The sequence below is a fragment of the Bos indicus genome, chromosome 8 (genome assembly GCF_029378745.1).
Source record: "Bos indicus isolate NIAB-ARS_2022 breed Sahiwal x Tharparkar chromosome 8, NIAB-ARS_B.indTharparkar_mat_pri_1.0, whole genome shotgun sequence".
Classification (NCBI taxonomy): Eukaryota; Metazoa; Chordata; class Mammalia; order Artiodactyla; family Bovidae; genus Bos; species Bos indicus.
Window position 1 is genome coordinate 24,638,668 of NC_091767.1, and position 21,038 is coordinate 24,659,705.

General features: G+C 41.3%; 1 protein-coding gene and 1 pseudogene across 4 annotated transcripts in view; both read left to right on the top strand.

The window, feature by feature from the left end:
* Positions 1–21,038, top strand: part of SLC24A2 (solute carrier family 24 member 2) — a 289,753-nt gene that overhangs the window by 161,302 nt on the left and 107,413 nt on the right. The window lies entirely within an intron of this gene.
* Positions 15,474–20,875, top strand: LOC139184532 (CXADR-like membrane protein pseudogene; annotated as a pseudogene).

The window sequence follows — 21,038 nt, forward strand, 5'->3', positions numbered from 1 at the left end:
GTCCTTGGTGAGAAACACACACACATGTAGGTATGTCCCACACACATACATGTCTCCAGAGTATTTACTCCATTGTTTAGTGGTAATATCTGTCATCTGGCTAGATGATGGCTGGCGTGACAGGGGATAACTAGCCAGCTAGCCTGGGCTGGTTCACGTGGAGGCTGGGCAGAATTCTAAGGCAATGTCTACTTGCATGCAAGGGCCTTTGAGACCTAGTCTGTCACCCCGTCACTTCCACCACATTCTCTTGGACAAAGCAAGTCACAAAACCAGCCCAGATCAAGGGGAATGGAAACCAACTCCACCTCCTGATGCAGGGGAAATACAGTCACTCTTGCAAAGGTACATCGATAAAGGGAAGAGAATAATTGCAGCCATTTTGCAAATTAACCACCATGTAAAAGTGTAAACCACCGTGTAAAAGCCCACACAATTACCTATAGTATAGTGGTTTCATCTGGTTACTTTTTTTTTTACCTGATTACTTTCTAACAAGGTTATGAGAGAGGGATCTCATTATGAGAGAGTGAGCGAGAATCTTTGTTGCAAATGCAAAATGAACCATTTGCAAATGCAAAATGACAATTATTGGATGAGAAAATGAAAAAAATTGAAGCAGATTCCCTTCCCATCTATCTAGGATGAGAATGACTGACTTCCCCAGTTCTCTGTGGTTCCATGAAATTGAAATTCTTGGCCAAAGCTTCTGAGAGATTCTGGATTTGTTCAGGGTTATGAATTTCAACCTGGCTATCTGCCATCTCTGGGTTAGATATTTAATTCTTCCAGTTGTAACTTCTTGTAGTTTTGTATTTTCATGCATGTTTATGAGGTGATTTAGAAATTTTGCATATGTCATTCAGTTTGATATTAAACAGTCTTCTTATACAGCTGTCATCTACATTTTACATGTATAGGAATGTAGGTTTAGAACCCCCCAGCAGCTAGGTAGAGGCCACGGTACTAGCACCTGGCAAGCCAGGAACTTTTAAAACACTTTCCGTTATTCTGCAGTGTCATTCCATGGCTTTATCTCCTTCAATCGTACTTGTTTTTAATGCTTGATGTTAGAAATACAGATGTCACGGTCTAACTCACTGGGATACAATTGTTCCATGACAGAAAGCAAACAAAACAGATATCGCAAGATATTTAAATTCTTGTGACTCTCCAGTTCAAGAGAAGGAACAAATAAAAGGAAAGTATTAGAATCATCTGCCTAATGAATATTCATTGGCCATAATGATAAATTCAATTTACTAAAACTTGATTTCCTGAAGAACTTCTCAAGAATGTATGTATTGCATAAAAGGGAGGGGGGTTTATTTGGAGAAAACAACCTTTCCATATTCAACTGAGTGCTCTCTAGTGGCCTGAAAGTCTGTGCCCTCTCAAATGGTGTATACTTCCTGACCCCATAGCCTCAAGTCTGCAGAGAAGAACTCCTTTCTGACCAAACAGTGCTGGCATGAACCCCAGCTTTATCTCCCTCTGCAGCTTTGGGCTATTTGCTCAGCCTCATTGAGCCTCACTTTTTCCAGCAGTAAAATGGGATTGTTACTGCGTATGGAGCTATACATGTTAAATGGGATAATACATCTAAATCAGTTCGTTCAGAAGCTAAGTGCTATTGATTTGTCTCTCTCCTGCATTTTTTCAATATAAACTAACATAAAACAAAGCACAGTAAGTGAACAATACCACAGAACCAAGGGACTTTACTTGTTTATTATTCTTTATCATTTGTGTTCACACCTGTCCCCCACACTAAATATTTATGATGGGAAATGGCATTCAAAGACATGGGTTCTGTTATTAAGAGAGCAGATCCAAAGAGTTTTCATCACAGGGGAAAAAAGACATAAAAAGAAATTTGTGTCTATACTAGATAATAGATTGAACTATACTTATGGTGCTGTACATCAATTATATCTCAGTAAAACTGTAATAAATAAATATAAAATCCCTCAATCATAACATTAGAAAAAAGACATAAGTTCTAACCCTAATCACTGGAGTCCCGTTTCCATAGTGTAGTGGTTATCACGTTCATCTCACTCACTGGGTCTAGTTGTCTTTTCTCCATCCAGTTGCTTCATCCATCTGAGCTACACTTCCTTCCAGCTACCAAACAACGGTGCAAGGGAGATACTTGTAGTTCTGCTAATGCCCTGAGATAGCCTTATGAGAACACCTAGCACAGTTCTAGTGTGTCTTAATGCTCCTGTTTTATTCCCTTTGGCATTCTTTCTCCAAAATGGACTGGCAGGTAAAAGAGGAGACATTTTCCTTTTTCTTACTTGTCTACTTTGGGTTCCTCTGCTTCCCCCTTCTGTGTTTCTTCAAGGTGAACACAGTCATGGTTTAAGTCACCCTAAAGGTTGCCAAAACCTGCAGAGGAGGGGGCCCATTTGGAACAAACACAGTTGGATAAGAGGAGTGCCTGGTCCCCAGAGCTGTCCTTTGGCACTCTGCCCAGTCTCTGCCAACTGAATACAATTGGATCATCTGCAGTGACTTTCGGATCTTTCTCCTGAAGAGTTTGAACTAATGGAGAACTTGTCAGTGTGTGTAACATGCTTTGTGCTTGCCCCTGCCAGAACCGCTCGGGTGGCATTGGGCTGTCACTCATTGAGTAAACTAGATGGCTCCTTTCAGCATTCCTCCTTTCTATCATTAGCAGTTGATCATTTGTGCCCTTTGTAATAAGGTCCTGTAAAAAGGGTGTTGTGAAAGCCTTAGATGAGTGATTCATAACCTTTCTAGGGTCATAAACACTTTGAAGAATCTGATGGAAGCTATAGATATTTCCCCACCCTTGAAAATTCATGTGCACACCAAATGTTATACATAGTTTCAGAGCTTTCATAAACTACCTTCTTAAATCCAGACTATGGATCAGATCAGATCAGATCAGTCGCTCAGTCGTGTCCGACTCTTTGCGACCCCATGAATCACAGCACACCAGGTCTCCCTGTCCATCACCAACTCCCGGAGTTCACTGAGACCCACGTCCATCAAGTCAGTGATGCCATCCAGCCATCTCATCCTCTGTTGTCCCCTTCTCCTCCTGCCCCCAATCCCTCCCAGCATCAGAGTCTTTTCCAATGAGTCAACTCTTGGCATGAGGTGGCCAAAGTACTGGAGTTTCAGCTTTAGCATCATTCCTTCCAAAGAAATCCCAGGGCTGATCTCCTTCAGAATGGACTGGTTGGATCTCCTTGCAGTCCAAGGGACTCTCAAGACTCTTCTCCAACACCACAGTTCAAAAGCATCAATTCCTCAGTGCTCAGCCTTCTTCACAGTCCAACTCTCGCATCCATACATGACCACAGGAAAAACCATAGCCTTGACTAGACGAACCTTTGTTGGCAAAGTAATGTCTCTGCTTTTGAATATGCTATCTAGGTTGGTCATAACTTTCCTTCCAAGGAGCAAGCGTCTTTTAATTTCATGGCTGCACTCACCATCTGTAGTGATTTTGGAGCCCAGAAAAATAAAGTCTGACACTGTTTCCCCATGTATTTCCCATGAAGTGATGGGACCGGATGCCATGATCTTCGTCTTCTGAACGTTGAGCCTTAAGCCAACTTTTTCACTCTCCACTTTAACCTTCATCAAGAGGCTTTTTAGTTCCTCTTCACTCTCTGCCATAAGGGTGGTGTCATCTGCATATGTGAGGTTATTGATATTTCTCCCGGCAATCTTGACTCCAGCCTGTGTTTCTTCCAGTCCAGCGTTTCTCATGATGTACTCTGCAAAGAAGTTAAATAAACAGGGTGACAGTATACAGCCTTGACGAACTCCTTTTCCTATTTGGAACCAGCCTGTTGTTCCATGTCCAGTTCTAACTGTTGCTTCCTGACCTGCATACAAATTTCTTTGTATTGACTTGTATTTCTTGACTGTGTGATCCACACAGTCAAAGGCTTTGGCATAGTCAATAAAGCAGAAATAGATGTTTTTCTGGAACTCTCTTCCTTTTTCCATGATCCAGCGGATGTTGGCAATTTGATCTCTGGTTCCTCTGCCTTTTCTAAAACCAGCTTAAACATCAGGAAGTTCACGGTTCACATATTGCTGAAGCCTGGCTTGGAGAATTTTGAGTATTACTTTACTAGCATGTGAGATGAGTGCAATTGTGCAGTAGTTTGAGCATTCTTTGGCATTGCCTTTCTTTGGGATTGGAATGAAAACTGACCTTTTCCAGTCCTGTGGCCACTGCTGAGTTTTCCAAATTTGCTGGCATATTAAGTGCAGCACTTTCACAGCATCATCTTTCAGGATTTGGAATAGCTCAACTGGAATTCTATCACCTCCACTAGCTTTGTTCGCAGTGATGCTTTCCAAGGCCCACTTGACTTCACATTCCAGGATGTCTGGCTCTAGGTCAGTGATCACACCATCATGATTATCTGTGTCGTGAAGATCTTTTTTGTACAGTTCTTCTGTGTATTCTTGCCATCTCTTCTTAATATCTTCTGCTTCTGTTAGGTCCATACCATTTCTGTCCTTTATCGAGCCCATCTTTGCATGAAATGTTCCCTTGGTATCTCTGATTTTCTTGAAGAGATCTCTAGTCTTTCCCATTCTGTTGTTTTCCTCTTATTTCTTTGCATTGATCACTGAAGAAGGCTTTCTTATCTCTTCTTGCTATTCTTCGGAACTCTGCATTCAGATGTTTATATCTTTCCTTTTCTCCTTTGCTTTTCGCTTCTCTTCTTTTCACAGCTATTTGTAAGGCCTCGCCAGACAGCCATTTTGCTTTTTTGCATTTCTTTTCCATGGGGATGGTCTTGATCCCTGTCTCCTGTACAATGTCATGAACCTCATTCCATAGTTCAGCAGGCACTCTATCTATCAGATCTAGGCCCTTAAATCTATTTCTCACTTCCACTGTATAATCATAAGGAATTTGATTTAAGTCATACCTGAATGGTCTAGTGGTTTTCCCTACTTTCTTCAATTTAAGTCTGAATTTGGCAATAAGGAGTTCATAGTCTGAGCCATAGTCAGCTCCTGGTCTTGTTTTTGCCGACTGTATAGAGCTTCTCCATCTTTGGCTGCAAAGAATATAATCAATCTGATTTTGGTGTTGACCAGCTGGTGATGTCCATGTGTAGAGTCGTCTCTTGTGTTGTTGGAAGAGGGTGTTTGTTATGACCAGTGCATTTTCTTGGCAAAACTCTATTAGTCTTTGCCCTGCTTCATTCTGTATTCCAAGGCCAAATTTGCCTGTTACTCCAGGTATTTCATGACTTCCTACTTTTGCATTCCAGTCCCCTATAATGAAAAGGACATCTTTTTGGGGTGTTAGTTCTAAAAGGTCTTGTAGGTCTTCATAGAACCATTCAACTTCAGCTACTTCAGTGTTACTGGTTGGGGCATAGACTTGGATTACTGTGATATTGAATGGTTTGCCTTGGAAACAAACAGAGATCATTCTGTCGTTTTTGAGATTGCATCCAAGTACTGCATTTCGGACTCTTTTGTTGACCATGATGGCTACTCCATTTCTTCTGAGGGATTCCTGCCCGCAGTAGTAGATATAATGGTCATCTGAGTTAAATTCACCCATTCCAGTCCATTTCAGTTTGCTGATTCCTAGAATGTCGACATTCACTCTTGCCATCTCTTGTTTGACCACTTTCAATTTGCCTTGATTCATAGACCTGACATTCCAGGTTCCTATGCAATATTGCTCTTTACAGCATCGGACCTTGCTTCTGTCACCAGTCACATCCACAGCTGGGTATTCTTTTTGCTTTGGCTCCATCCCCTTATTCTTTCTGGAGTTATTTCTCCACTGATCTCCAGTAGCATATTGGGCACCTACTGACCTGGGGAGTGTCTCTTTCAGTATCCTATCATTTTGCCTTTTCATACTGTTCATGGGGTTCTCAAGGCAAGAATACTGAAGTGGTTTGCCATTCCCTTCTCCAGTGGACCACATTCTGTCAGACCTCTCCACCATGACCCGCCAATCTTGGGTTGCCCCACGGGCATGGCTTAGTTTCATTGAGTTAGACAAGGCTGTGGTCCTAGTGTGATTAGACTGACTAATTTTCTGTGCGTATGGTTTCAGTGTGTTTGCCCTCTGATGCCCTCTTTCAACACCTACCGTCTTACTTGGGTTTCTCTTACCTTGGGCATGGGGTATCCCTTCACGGCTGCTCCAGCAAAGCACAGCCATTGCTCCTTACCTTGGACGAGGGGTATCTCCTCACAGCCACCCCTCCTGACCTTGAACGTGGAGTAGCTCCTCTAGGCCCTCCTGCGCCCGCACAGCCATGGCTCCTTGGACGTGGGGTTGGTCCTCCCGGCCGCCGCCCCCGGCCTTGGGCGTGGGGGCATGGGGTAGCTCCTCCCACCCACTGCCCCTGGCCTCGGGCTTAGGGGCATGGGGTATCTCCTCCCAGCCGCCACCCCTGACCTTGGACGCAGGGTAACTCCTCTCACCACTGCCCCTGACCTCGGACGCTGGGTATCTCCTCTCAGCCGCCCCCCCGACCAGACTATGGATCCTAGTACTAAATAGTATTTTTTTTTTAACATAACCTTCTTAAATCCAGACTATGGATTCTAGTACTAAATAGTATTTTTTTTTTTACATTTATACATATCTGTGTGGTCAGTATTGTCTAACAATGAGCTGATACCAAAGTCAGGAAATGAATTTTGTGTCCAGAGCAATTTTTTAATGAACCAAATGATTTTTACTGATCTGTTCTCATGGGTTTGTGGGATAAATAGGAAAGAAGGAAGTCATAACAAATAAAATAGATGCTTTATTTTACATACACTTAATAACTAATCAGCCTTGGGGACAAAATTATAAATATAATAATAGTTGATCATGTTTCCCAGGAAAACATCTTAGTAGTATTAGCCAGTTAAGGCAACATGCCACCTATTACATACAGACAAAATTCACACACATAATATATTAATGATTATGTAGGAGAATGACCATGTCCTTAGAAGATAACATGTGAAATGTTAGCATGATACCTGCCACTTACTTTAAAATGATTCAGAAAAAATATAAACTTATACATATATTTATAAAGCAACTATAGAAAATGCTAATTATTACTGAATGTAAGTGGCATTTCATTGTACACTCTTCAGGCTTTATCGATATTTGATATTTTTCATTATAGGTCCTTAAAGAATAAACATGCATTATTTTGGGAGAAATGTCGACATAAGCACACTCTTTCACTCTTGGACTGGATTCTCTTCATTCAATCAGTGAGCATCATTTTCCCACAGGAACATCCTTTTGCTGTATTAGAATCCTGTCCTAAGGTGTCCAGCATTTCTATAGCTGAGTAAATAGTAATCTTTCATTGGTAATATTATACAACATTGTATGATAGATCATCAGCATTTAAGATGCTCTCTGATGGCTCAGTGGCAAAGAATCCTCCTGCAATACAGGAGACCCAGGTTTGATCCCTGGGTTAGGAAGGACATGGCAACCCACTCTAGGATTCTTGTCTGGTGAATCCCAGGGATTGAGGAGCCTGGCGGGCTTCAGTCCACAGGGTCACAATGAGTTGAACATGACTGAAGCGAGGGAGCATGCACACGCACACACATACACACACTGGGCAGTAAGCTTGTGCCCTGGAATCTGCTGCAAAATGAAGTCTCCGGAACTATCAAGAAGTTCTCAGTGTATAAATCCAAGGCTTCAGAGCCAGGAGCAATTAGAAAGAAAGCTATTTCTACAGGATATTCCTCATGTCATTTTCTCCTGCTTCTGCAACAGATTTTTAATTCCAACACTGAAAATAGTGCTGAGTATTTGGCCAAGAAGAGGGTACTGTCTGTAACGTCAGATCTTCCTGGCTCCATTTGACACTAATGCAGTTAGGATTCCCAGAGCATATCTTTTTCCATTTCTGTTACTGCAAGGCTATGTCTGTTCTCAGTGGTACACTGCTTCCGTTGTGCTATTGACAGATAGCAGATAAGATATGCCTTTGGAGACCGCAGCCACTAGGTGGATCCAGAAATTTTATTTTAAGGCCTAAGCCAAACTCATCAGTCCATTAGTACTTCATTAGCAAAAATAGAGCTGTCCTTACTTCATGACGGATCTCAATTTCATCTCCATTTTTCTGGTTTGCACTTTGTATGATTGAAAGGATATACGATGTTGGAAATAATAGCTTATTTTTTTAATTGTGTACTTTTTGTTCAAAGCAAGGCTAATGAATAAAGCTCCAGATTTTCTTGAATAACTCTAGGAAGGTTAGAGGGCTTCTATTTTCTGAATAAGTTTCCTTCAGTCCCACATGGAAGGTGAATTCAGAGTGTGTTTTATGTTTACTTGGGGAATGCAGAGAGTGATGCCTTGGACCTAGAGAAGTATAGCCTTAAGAGCACATAGTTTCAAGTTAGATTTCCTGTATTTCAACCCCAGTGCCTTCATTTACTACCTGTATGACTCTGAGCAACTCAGTTAACTTCACTAGACCTTCCACACCTAATCTTTAAAATGGATATAATAGCAATTAGACATCCATAGGAAAATTGGATCATGACCAAAATACATATTTTATACAAAAATTAACTCAAAAAAAAACACCACTCAATACTCTGTAATAGCCTGTATGGGGAAAGAATCTTAAAAAGAATGGATCTATGTATATGTGTAACTGACTCACTTGACTATACACGTAAAACTAACACAACACTGTAAATCAGGTATACTCCAATTAAAAAAAAAAATGGATCAGGGACTTAGATGTGAAACATAAAACTAAAAATGTTTAGGAAATAAATAGAAATAAAATCTTCAGGACTGAGGACCAGGCAGAGAATTCTTAAATGTGCTATCAAACCTGATGTGTCAGAGGAAAAAAATGGATAAATTAGACCTCATCAAAATTAAAAACTTTTGCTCTGTGAAAGACAGTGTTAAAGAGATGAAAGTACTAATTACACATGGGAAAATAATATTTGCAAACCACATATCTGGCAAAGGACTTGTATCTAGAATATGTAAAGAACTCTTGAAAGTGAATGTCACTCAGTCATGTCCGACTCCTTGCAACCCCATGGACTGTAGCCCACCAGGATTCTCTGACCGTGGAATTCTCCAGGCAAGAGTACTGGAGTGGGTAGCCATTCCCTTCTCCAGGGGATATTCTTGACCCAGGGATCGAACCTGGGTCTCCTCCATTGCAGGCAGATTCTTTACTGTCTGAGCCAAAGAACTCTTGAAACAGAACATTTCAGTTAGGAAGTGAACAAAAGAGAGGCCAAACATGTCACTGATAAAGATATACAAACAGCAAATAAGTACATGACAAAATGTTCAACATCATAGGCCATTAGAGAAATGCACATTAATACCACAATGAAGTATATCTATTAGGACGGCTAAAATAAGAAGTAGCAGTAATACCAAATGCTAGCAAGACTGCAGAAAAAACTGGGTCCCTCAAACATTGCTGATGGGAATGTAAAATGGTACCACCACTCTGGAAAATAGTTTGGCAGTTACTTTTAAAACTATAGATGGGTTTATAACCAAGAAATTATAATCTTTATGCATATATATCAAAGAAATGAAACTTTTTTTTGCAGAAACTTGTACATAAGTGTTCTTATCATCTTTATTCACTGTAACCCCAAACTGGAAATTATGCAGATGTTTCTCAGTAGATGAATGTGGTTGATCTATATCATAGAATACTACTCAGCAATAAAGGGAGCAAACTATTGATAACTATTGATATCTGTTACAGCGTGGATAACCCTTAAGGAAATTAAGTAGAAAAAGTAAGTCTCAAAAGCATATATACTTCATGATTCCACTTATATAACCATCATGAAATAATTATAAAGATAGGTAACAGATTAGTGAGTACCAGGGGAGAGGGATGAAGAGAGAAATGGATGTGAATATTAAAGGGTACCACAAAGGAATGTTATGATAATGGTAAAGTTAAGTATCTTGATTGCAGTGATGATTACAGGAAGCTTCACATGTTGGTTTAGAGGTTAAAGCATCCACCTAGAATGCGGGAGACCCAGGGTTCGATCCCTGGATAGGGAAGATCCCCTGGAGAAGGAAAATGGCAACCCACTCCAGTACTCTTCTTGCCTGGAGAATTCCATGGAGGGAGGAGCCTGGTAGGCTACAGTCCATGGGGTCGCAAAGAGTCGGACACGACTGAGCGACTTCACTTCACACATGTGATTGAGCTGCATGGAGCAACACAAACACCATACACACTATATACAATCACAAGTAAATGTACACAAGAGTGGCAAAATTTGAGCGAACCCAGTAGATTGGCCATGCCAGCTTTCTGGGTTTGATGCCGTACTATGGTTGTATAAAATGCTATCTTTGGGGGAGGCTGAGGAAAGTGTACACAGCACTCCTCTGTACGTTTTTCACAACTACCTGTGACTCAATAATTATTTCAAAATAAGAGGGTTTTTTAAAATGCTTCTTAATAGAACCTTCCACCTAAAATGATCATGAGGAGTAAATGAGCATTCAGCACTATCTCAAGTGTAGTTAATGCTCAATAAAAGTCAGCAGGGATTTTATATATTAATGGCTGCCTTTGCTACTTAATTGGAAGACTATCTATGTCTTAGAAGGGAGATTTAAACAGAATATAAGTTATACAAGAACAGGGATTTGGGCTGTTTTATTCCCTAGAACATCCTCACCTAGAACAGTGTAATGCATATAAGGTGCATGCGAAATACGTGTTGAAGGATGGATGAAATCATCTTGAAGGTGCCATGAAGGAAGATATCAGGCAGGTAGAGCATGAGGGAATAACTTAATAATATCCAAGGTAGGACACAGATAAAGTAGCTAAAATGGCAATTTGTCTGGGCTACCTATGAGAGCAAAGAGTAGGAAAGACAAGTGGTCCGAGTAATAACTTTAAACCTTAATGTGATTCTCATTATTGTAGATGGCATCAGCCTTAGGGGGAAAATGGAGTGGTAGCTGTCATTGTGTCAAGCCCCAGTGGTGGGATTCCTAGTCTTGACCGTGTACCTTACTTTTCTAGGGTGTGAATGTGTGTAATGGACAGTGTCCAGTGGAACTGTTCCTTCCTGCCATGTTCTCCTCTTCAGTACCTGATGGTCCCGTTCCATTCGATGCTTCCACCACACCCCCCTCTGCCACTACTATGGCAGGTCCCGTTCAACCACCAAGAAGACTGACTCTCTTAGTTTAAAGGACCCATGCAATAGTGTTTGGGCACAAGGTCTAGGGACTAAGCCAGAGAATCGGTACCACTCTGTATTAATCCAATGAGTTTCTACTGACCACGCGCTAAGCCCAACACTCGATCCAGGTCCCTCAACTCTTTCCTGTATCAGAGTGATTTTGCTGCCTATCTGAGCATCCTCCTTCCTTTCAAAACTCTATCCCACAACTTCCTAGCTGTCCATCAAGAGATTGGTGTTTGCTGAGCACCTGCAGGGCGCTGGCACACAGGCAGACAAAACACAAAATGCAGAGATGTGTAACATGTAAGACACATGCCACAGAGTAACTAAGCCCACCTGCCACAACTATTGAGCCAGAGCTCTAGAGCCCACGAGCCACCACAGCTGAGCCCACGGGCCACAACTACTGCGGCCTAAGCACCTAGAGCCCATGCTCTGCAACAAGAGAAGCCACCACAATGAGAGGCCAGTTCTCCACAACAAAGAGTGGCCGCCGCTCACTGCAAGTAGAGAAAGTCCGAGAGCAGCAATGAAACCCCAGCACAGCCATAAATAAACACATAAATCCTTTTTTAAAAACTGTGGTAGAGAATCAATGTACTGCATTAACGAGGTAGCAGTGTACTAAGAGACCATAAAAGTGAAAAGGTACATATTTCCAAATCACAAAGCTACACTACATTCAAATTATAGTTTTTTGTTCTCTTTGAAGTTCAGTTTATTTTTTTCTTTAAAGTCTGAATGTTTTTTAAAAACATTGGCAAGGAACTTTGTTGCCAATAGTATCATCAAAAATTAAATCACATCTTCAATGTTATTCTTTTCAAGATGTACTTTATCTAGTGCCCTTTGCTATATATTGTTTATAATTTTATAGACACAGTCATGTCTTTTGTATTCTTTATAGTGTTTGCTAACCTCTCTCCAAACAAAAATGCATGCTAAATCCAGGACTAGTAAACTAAAAAAAGTATGAATACAGAAGTGATGGTCAGGCCACAGTTAATACACTTAAGAATATATGTATTTTTTTTTTTGACCACAGCACTTGTGGAATCTTAGTTCCCTGACCAGAGATCAAACCCAGGCCTGCAGCAATGAAAGGACAGAGAGTTCAGAGTCCTAACCACTGAACTGCCAGGGAATTCCCAGTATATGTTTAATTATACCAATTTTAAGTGATCTAACTACTACGTATTCTTTCTGTCTAATTTTATGATAATAACATATTCGGGAATGTAACTACCTGAAGACAGAGATTTTTGTCAGTTTTGTTCATGTGTGTATCCCTAGGAGAATGCCTGGCCTGTACGAAGTGTCCAAAAAGCATTATCCAATAAATATTAAGTGATGGGCCAAATAACTTTTCTTTATTCAAAACTTGCTATTCAGTGTCTTCCATTGATTGCTTCAGACACTGGGAATGTGATTATTGCATTTTTGAGTTGTTTTTTTCTTGAAACAAAGAAACAGCACCAGTCTGTCAAATGTCAGAAATAAATTGAAGACTGGGCACACCATGCTTCCAAAAAAACTTGAGTATAGACTAGTATCACATGGCCACGGTGAGAAATGGACTACCTAAGAGAGGACCCCACTCTTTCCACCTGCTACTAAGCTACAAACTCCTTAATACAAGTCAATGTGATATATGGATAAACCAGTTTGAAGTGTTACTTGAACCTATGCTGTTTTGAAGGTCATAAACATGCCTCTATGACCTTCAAGAGATATTCAGAGGAAATTTTATGACAATGGTAGACAAGTCTAAATAATAATGCTGGAAGAGACAGAAGACCAGAAAATAACCTCTCTACTTTTTCTATTCCCAGGTACCAACTTTTTGTACCGAATGAACACAAATAAAATCTGTCATTTCTGCATCCACAGCAATCACTTGGCAATGATTTTCTGGTTTCCATTGGAAGTCAGAGCTCATAAATAGTTCTTAATATACATAAGCTATTTTTACTGTATTTGCAGTTTCCAGCCTCCTTCCCACAGGCCACTGCAGGGAAAATTCCACTTTCTTGTTTCCCCAGCACTTCGAGAGACTCTGCAGCCCAGGTGTCTGAGTTCATATCCCAGCTCTGCCTCTTACTGGCTACATGGCTGTGGACAAATTATCTAACCTCCTTCAGCCTCAGGATCCTTATGTATTACAGGGGGCAGGAGTGGTGATAATACCTGCTATTGTGAGGATTCAATGAGATACTATATATGAAGCCCTTGGCACATGTTGAGCTTTCAATAAATATTGTCCATTATTACTAGAATTTGCTTCATTTACCGCAGATTATTCTGTGGTAATCCAGCACCAACATTTGTTGAACTTTTAAGTTCACATCATCTTAGACCCTCTTTCCTTAGAAGTCAGGCAATCTGGATTTAATATATGAGCACATTGGAGTTCTTTACCAGTCAAAGGAAATTTGTGTGACTAATGCCAGAACACCAACAGATTGTGTTTGATTGGCATATCAAAATGGTTCATTAGTAATTGTGAGAACTGCTCAAACAATACAGCAAAGTATTATATTGGTAACATCTGGATTTTTCAGGGGGAGGTGAGAGATGGTAGTAGTTGTTGGGTTGTTAATTCCTAAATTAAGTGAATTAACAAAGGTGCTCGGTATCCCAAGTACAGGAACACACCTGGGGCACTTCATCCTTCTCTCTTTCCATTTATAAAATGAGGGGTTAATGTCTTCTATGTGCCTATTTAATAAGAAGGATTCAATAAGGACTATAAGGAGTAGATTTAAATAACCATCATTACTACTAGTTTAGGCTGTGGAGCAAGCATCAGAGGAGCTTTGGTTCCTGACGAAGGACCCCGCAGTCCCCACTCCTCCTGAGTGGCCTCACTCCCTCCTGCCACCTGGTTGCACTTTAGTGGCCACGTCAAGAACGATAGGAGGCAGGTGAATCCTGCTTTCAGTGATCTTACAGTCTCCACTATTTGGGGGAGTTGGGTGTGCTACACACCCAGTACAACTTACCAATTTATAGAGAAGCATTTAAACTCCTTTTCTGTTTTTATTTTGCTTTCTCCAGCTTTATTGAGATATAATTGACATATAAAATATAACATCTATAAATTTTGGGGTCCTACCTTCTCTGAATCTTTTAGTCTCCAGAACTTCTTGATCAAAATCAGGCCCGCTAAGGTATACGAGATGTGAAATGCAAGCCTTGCCTTGCCCGTCCTCTATCCTTCAGACAAAGCTGATTCATGGGACAGGGATGGAACCTGAAGCCAAGCCAAGGAAATATAATCTGTTGTGTCATCTCCTCTTCCCTTGGCTGCCAACCTCGGACATGCACAATTAACTGTACTCTGGCATCCTAAACAAATCATCTTGCACCATCCTGACCGGTGGAATTTTCCTACTTCACATAGAAACCACCCTATTCTCTAATCCCATTCACAACCTTGAACCTACTTTTGTCATAGAGTTTGTCATTATAATTTCTTGTAGCTCCTGTTATTAATAGTACTGATGATAGCTAATACATAGTGTTTACCATGTACCAAACATCATCTAAGTGCATTATGTATATAAACTCATTGAAGCCTCCCAACAACCCTCTGAGGCAGTTACTATCATTATCCCCATTTGACAGATGAGGAAGCTAAAGCATAAAGACATTAAGTAACTTGTCCAAAGTCACAAGACTAATAAGTGACAAAAATAGGAAAATGAACCCAAAGAGTCTGGACCTGAATTCCACATTCTTAATAACTACACGACACCACTTCTCATCCTACGTTATTTCTTCTCTTGTACAACTATTTAAAAGGTAAAATGTTGTTCTTTGTCTCTAAGCAATTTTATTCCATTTCCTTTTTTTGAAGGCTATCTATTCTTCTGAAATTTCTTTCCACTATTCCAAATATTCAAGACCATGAGAATTACTTGGATAAATCATCAAAACACTTTGTTTGCAAAGTGTGAGTTTTCACTACTGTGCTTTTTACTTGATTTTAATCCTTTCTCTCCATCCCACCCCATCCTAATGTGTTTCTTTAAAACCAGAGTGGGTATTATTGCAAGTGGGTATTATTGCTGTCTGGGTGGCCGCCTTCAGCACTTCACTAATCTTTGAGAGTCTTACTTTCCTAAAGGACAGTGACAGTGGCATAATTACCCAGCAACCAGTGGTGAACATAATTTGAATTTAAATCTCTTAGTAGTCCTTTCTTTAGCGCTTCCCAGTTGGCTCAGTGATGAAGAATCTGCCTGCCCATGCAAGAGATGCAGGTTCAATCCCTGGAGGAGGAAATGGCAACCTACTCCAGTATTCTTACTTGGAAATCCCATGGACAGAAGAACCTGGTGGGCTACAGTCCATGGGGTCACAAAGAGTCAGGCACAACTTGGCATACTGAGCACCAGTCCTTTCTTTAGGAATTTATTTAATCTCATTCCCCTTAATATTTTAGGGAGTATGTTAGGGGCACAATAAAGGGAGGCAAAGGAACATGATTTTGCATCTGATTAAGAAATGGTTGTATTTCTTTCCCTTTAGATTTCTGATCTGAAGCTTTTACATAGTTTACCTAGTCTTCTTATAGGCTTTGAGGATTATTCATTTTTAATCAGAAGAGAGATTTTAAATGTTTTTGCTTATTGCAGGTAAATATACTGAAAGAACAAGGAGATATCATTTCACACTTTCTTGTTAATTTTTTAAATGAAAATCAGTCATCCCTCACCCGAATCACACTTATGACAAAATAATTATACTTTCAGGTCTTTTCTTAAGGACTTTATAGTGCCTCTGAGTCCTTGGCACACTGAATTTAGGTACATTTCACAGAACTTCGTCAAAGATTATGGTGGTGGAAGTTTATGGTTGTTACTTGATTGTTGTGAAAATTTGCTTGTCTTTCATATCTGTTTTTTTTTCTTTTTATTATTATTTTTTTTTACCTTACAATATTGTATTATTGGTTTTGCCATACATCAACATGCATCTGCCACGTGTGTACATGTGTTCCCCATCCTGAAACCCCCTCCCACCTCCCTCCCCATACCATCCCTCTGGGTCATCCCAGTGCACTAGCCCCAAGCTTATGCCAGGTCATCCATCCTTTATTTTACACACTTGTCTTTTGGCACATGAAATCTTCCCAGTAACCCATCTGATTATGTAATTTGCAGGTGGGTGATTACTACTCAGAGTAAAACAGGGGCTGTGTATTCATGATGTAGCTAAACTCTGGAGTATTTACCTGATGTTTATGTGTGTGAAGTGGTAATGGGGGTCTGTGTGTGGGGCAAGGCTCTCTACAAAGTCACATCAAAACTACACTTCGCACAAAAACAGAAATATAGACCAAGGGACCAAGATAGAAAGCCCAGAAGTAAACCCATGCACCTATGGGTACCTTATTTTTGACAGAGGAGGCAAGAATATACAATGGGGCAAAGACAGCCTCTTCAATAAATGGTGCTGGGAAACTGGACAGCTACATGTAAAAGAATGAAGTTAGAACACTTCCTAACACCATGCACAAAGATAAACTCAAAATGGATTAAAGACCTAAATATAATATCAGAAACTATAAAAGTCTTAGAGGAAAACATAGGCAGAACACTCAATGACATAAATCAAAGCAAGATCCTCTATGACCCACCTCCTAGAGTAATGGAAATAAAGACAAAAGTAAACAAGGGGGACCTGATTAAACTTAAAAGCTTTTGCACATCAAAGGAAACTATAAGCAAGGTGAAAAGACAACCCTCAGAATAGGAGAAAGTAATAGCAAATGAAATAACAACAAAGGATTAATTTCCAAAATATACAAGCAGCTCATACAACTCAATGCCAGAAAAACAAACAACCCAATCAAAAAGTGGGGAAAAGACCTAAACAGACATTTCTCTGAAGAAGACATACAGATGGCTAACAAACACATGAAAAGATGCTCAACTTCGCTCATTATTAGAGAAATGCAAATCAAAACCACGATGAGATAGCTCCTCACACCAGTCAGAATGGCCATCATCAAAAAGTCTACAAACAATAAATGCTGGAAAGGGTATGGAGAAAAGGGAACACTCTTGCACTGCTGGTGGGAATGTAAATTGATACAGCTACTATGGAAGAAGGTATGGAGATTCCTTAAAAAACTAGGAATAGGCAGAAGAAAGGTATGCGGTGGAAAGGTGATCACTTACTCCAGCCATCACGTCTACAATAACTTGACTGAGGAACACAAGGGCCGAGTGGCCTTCGCTTCCAATTTCCTGGCAGGAGATGCTTCCCTGCATATTGAGCCTCTGAAGCCCAGTGATGAGGGCGGGTACACCTGCAAGGTGAGGAATTGAGGGTGCTATGTGTGGAGCTACGTCATCTTAAAAGTTTTAGTGAGACCATCAAAGCCCAAGTGTGAATTGGAAGGAGAGCTGACAGAAGGAAGCGACCTGACTTTGCAGTGTGAGTCATCCTCTGGCACAGAGCCCATTGTGTATTCCTGGCAGCGAGTCTAGGAGAAGGAGGGAGAGGATGAACGTCTGCCTCCCAAATCTAAGATTGACTACAACCACCCTGGACGTGTCCTGCTGCAGAATCTCACCATGTCCGCCTCTGGGCTCTACCAGTGCACAGCAGGCAATGAGGCTGGGAAGGAGAGCTGTGTGGTGCGAGTGACCGTACAGTAAAACAGATGTACAGAGCGTGGGCATGATTGCAGGAGCAGTGACAGGTATGGTGGCCGGAGCCCTGCTGATTTTCCTCTTGGTGTGGCTGTTGATCCGAAGGAAAGACAAAAAGAGATATGAGGAAGAAGAAAGACCAAGTGAAATTCGAGAAGATGCGGAAGCCCCGAAGGCCCGCCTGGTGAAGCCCAGCTCCTCTTCCTCGGGCTCGCGAAGCTCTCGCTCCGGCTCCTCCTCCACGCGCTCCACCGCCAACAGCGGCTCCCGCAGCCAGCGGACCCCATGCGCAGAGGCGGCGCGGCGGCAGGGGCTGGCCGCCCACGCCTACGGCCCGGTGGGGCCCGAGGCCAGAAGTTCTGAACCAAAGAAAGCCCCCCATGCTACCCTGACCAAAGCAGAAAACACCCGCAGCACGATCCCCAGCCAGAGCAGAGCCTTCCAAACTGTTTGAGTTAGAGTGGACTTGACTTGCCGGCCTTTCCCAGGCGTCAGGGCTCTTCTGGTCATCAACGCTCAGTCACCAGCCACACGACCCTCCTCGAGCCCAACAAGGGGTCATTTAAGTAGCAGCAACCACTGCACAGAACAGATTCAAATGAACACTTTTCTTACATGACACCAAACGAGGAAAAGGATGTAAGCTGATCATCTCCAAAAAGGCACCTCACTGTGCCTTTAGACCAGAGTGCATGGGAAATGGGGGCCCAAATCTGGGTGTTTGGGGACCAGGAGCCATGGTGAAAGAGTTGGGGAAAGGGGAAATGAAAACACTTAGAACTTCTCACTTGCAGTTTTGTATCAACACGTTGACTCACCATTGTCAAGAAACGAGGTGTTGTTCATAAATTTTCTATGCATTTCTGCAAACCTACTGGATTATTATGACTATTCAGAATCAAGCAGAACCTACAGCCTTATATTACACCTATTTGCACCATGAGAAACTCCAAAAAAGGAAACACATCTCTTCTATCCTGACTTGACTTCATTTACCACAAAATTTGGGTATTTCAAGAGGAGTTGAAATAGTGGGAGATGGAGAATGATTGAACTTTTCCACGACTTATTGGTTGAATACCAATAATCCACGATCAATCTTCCTACTTATATTGAACCATAAAAGAAATAAAAAAGTTCAAAATGTGTAATGAGGGACTGTGAATAACTTTCCATTTTGATGTTCAGAGGGCCACTGACAAATATCAGAAATATATGCTGGAATAATTGTGGATTTTCCCTCAAAGTGGATGTCTCTAAGGATTTTCTGCTGGATATCTGTGGAGCAAGAAAACTAGGTGTTTTAACATTTAACAGTCTCCTTAGATGGAAATCTTTGAGAGAAAAGGTCTTTTCAGGATGCTGGAAGATCATTCAACAAACCATTACAGTCTCTTCTTTCTGTGAACATATGAAGTCAGAATTTCAAGACTGACTAGACCAGAAAGGGAGATTACATCAGTTTTCTCTTAGTATGTCAAGGAGTGATATCAGAAGTTCAGTATTGCACCAAACTTGGGAGTTTCCTCCACTTCTTTCCTTTCAGGAGGATGTGAACGTGGGACTTGTATTGATTCTAGGCCTTAAATTATCAAACAGATCAGGGATTGCCAACATTTCCTGGTGGCACTGTATGGACATCATAACATTCCCTCCTGAGAGGCTGAGACAGACAGAAATTCAGTACTTTCTCAGTTTAGCCTGTAAGGAAGCCTAGCTCTAGGCTGGAAGGAAAGGAAATGAACATTTAGGGAAGAGATGGTGAGGATAACTAGTGGGTGGCGGGGGGATCTGGGTTAGTGCCTGTTAAATATTGTCAGCATTTTGGAAAGATTTGCGGAAATGATTCACCAGGATAGCTCTCACAAGAGCTGACTCATGGGAGAAGAAAGGTGGGGTCTGCGAAATAAAAAGAAAGCAGCCTCCCCCCCCAAAAAAAGAAAACTAGGAATAAAACCACCATATGACCCAGCAATCCCACTAGGCATATACCCTGAGGAAACCAAAATTGAAAAAGACACATGTATCCCATTGTTCATTGCAGCACTATTTACAATAGCTAGAACATGGAAGCAACCTAGAAAGCTAACAAACACTTGAAAAGATGCTCAACATCACTCATTATCAGAGAAATGCAAATCAAAACCACAATGAGGTGCCATCTCATGCCGGTCAGAATGGCTGCTATCAAAAAGTCTACAAACAATAAATGCTGGAGAGGGTGTGGAGAAAAGGGAACTGTCTTACACTATTGGTGGGAATGCAACTAGTACAGCCACTATGGAGAACAGTGTGAAGATTCCTTAAAAAACTGGAAATAGAACTGCCATACGACCCAGCAATCCCACTGCTGGACATACACATCAAGGAAACCAGAATTGAAAGACACACATGTACCCCAATGTTCATCGCAGCACTATTTATGATAGCCAGGACATGGAAGCAACGTAGATGTCCATCAGCAGATGAATGGATAAGAAAGCTTTGGTACGTATGCACAATGGAATATTACTCAGCTATTAAAAAGAATCCATTTGAATCAGTTCTAATGAGGTGGATGAAACTGGAGCCTATTATACAGAGTGAAGTAAGTCAGAAAGAAAAACACCAATACAGTATACTAACATATATGTGGAATTTAGAAAGATGGTAACGATGACCTTATACGCAAGACAGCAAAACAGACACAGATATAAATAACAGGCTTTTGAACTCTGTGGAAGAAGGTGAGGGTGGGATGATTTGAGAGAACAGCATTAAAACATGTATGTTACCATATGTGAAACAGATCACCAGTCCAGGTTTGATGCATGAGACATCAAAAACAGATCACCAGTCCAGGTTTGATGCATGAGACATGATACGCAAGACAATAAAAGAGACACAGATATAAAGAACAGGCTTTTGGACTCTGTGGAAGAAGGTGAGGGTGGGATGATTTGAGAGAACAGCATTGAAACATGTATGTTACCATATGTGAAACAGATCACCAGTCCAGGCTTGATGCATGAGACAGGACACTCAGGGCCGTTGCCCTGGGATGACCCTGAGGGATGGGATGGGGAGGGAGGTGGAAGGGGGGTTCAGGATGGGGGATGCATGTACACCCATGGCTGATTCATGTCAATGTATGGCAAAAACCACTAC